Source organism: Priapulus caudatus, unplaced genomic scaffold (assembly GCF_000485595.1).
Source record: "Priapulus caudatus unplaced genomic scaffold, Priapulus_caudatus-5.0.1 Scaffold355, whole genome shotgun sequence".
In the NCBI taxonomy this organism is placed as follows: Eukaryota; Metazoa; Priapulida; class Priapulimorpha; order Priapulimorphida; family Priapulidae; genus Priapulus; species Priapulus caudatus.
In genome coordinates, this window is record NW_014577416.1 from 66,507 (window position 1) to 68,181 (window position 1,675).

Here is a 1,675-nt window from a genome sequence, read left to right on the forward strand (position 1 = left end):
TATCTACACTGCACGTGAGTATGTATTGTATTTCACGGTCTGTCGTGTGTGTAATAGGTTGTAATGCACCCTGAATTTATGTGTGGACATTTTTAGAGGCCGCATGGCGCGTTTCTATAAAAATTAGCCAAAGTCAGAGATATCGCACTATTTCGCACTAATAGTCTTTAGTAAATTGCAAATTTGCATCTTTTTCTACTGCGACCCGCATTGTTGATCTGTCGATTTGATCTACTTGTCTCTCCGTCTTCGTTATAGTCCCTAGGACCTTTAAAGATTATTATTTATGAGGTTATGAGGTTATGTGCACGCAAGTTTCTGGAACTATAAAACAATGCACGAACTAACAATGACGAAGACTCCTTGGGAAAATTCGAGATAAACATCATTAAAAAATACAATAACGCATATAATATATTACAATTTAAAATAAAGAACTGTGATAATGATAATAAACTGCATCAGCAAGAGTACTGTTAGCTTTGTTTCACAACTTTCTATGCTACAGTATATGCATTGCAAAGGTTTCGAACAATCCTGTACACTAGACTGCGTAAGTTGTTCTAGCAAGTTAAGATAAACACTTTAGGATAAATAGATAATATAGACTAAACACACAGGAGCGGCAGCATGCGCCTTGCATTATGCAAGAGCGAAAGTATGGTTTAATTGGTTTGCCCCATGTCTTAACGTATTTTATTAACATGTCATATACTCGCAAGATATCCGGGTATGAATAGTGCTATGTTTCTTCGTCATGATAATCCATCGATCCATCCATCCACCCGTCCGTCCGTCTGTCCGTCCATTCATGCATCCATGAATCCATCCATCCACCCATCTATCCATCCTTCCATCCATTCATCCATCCATCCATCCATCTATCCATCCATCCATCCATCCATCCATCCGATCATCCATCCATCCATCCCATCCATCCATCCATCCATCCATCCATCCATCCATCCAGTCCGATTCCGAGTCGCATCCTAATCCATGTGTGTCGCTCACTCCAGTCCATCCTATCCATCCATCCATCCGATCCATCCATTCTCATATCCATCCAATCCATCCATCCATCCAATCCATCCATCTATCATCCATCCATCCATTCCATCCATCCATCTGCATCCATCACATCATCCATTCCATCCAATCATCCTATCCATCCATCCATGCCATCCATCCATCCATCCATACCATCCATCGCATCCAATTCCATTCCATCCATCCATCCATCTATCCAACCCACCAATGCTTCTCTCTATCTAAAGGATTTAGAGCAGTCACAAACTAAAACAAGGCCAAAATGTGCCACTGTCGCCTGTAAATCAATGTAGAATCTCTAATCGATATCCAGCAGCGACCTAATTAGTCGGTCAAACTCTAAACATCTACTCGTGTCTGTGACTCGTGAAATTGCACGGCGCTGCGAGGAGGCGAAAATCTGTAGATGTTTACTTTCGCTGCCAATCGAGTGCTGCTCCTTATTATAGCCTGCTGCCAATTATATAGCCAACATATGTGTTTGCCAAGGATGGGTTTAGAAGATCGAACGGAACAGAATAGTTATTATACAAATGCGAGCTTATATCTGAATGCCTTGCACTAAGGATGAGCATATATATATATAAATATACTATATATAAGTATATATTAATTAGTATATAGTTAT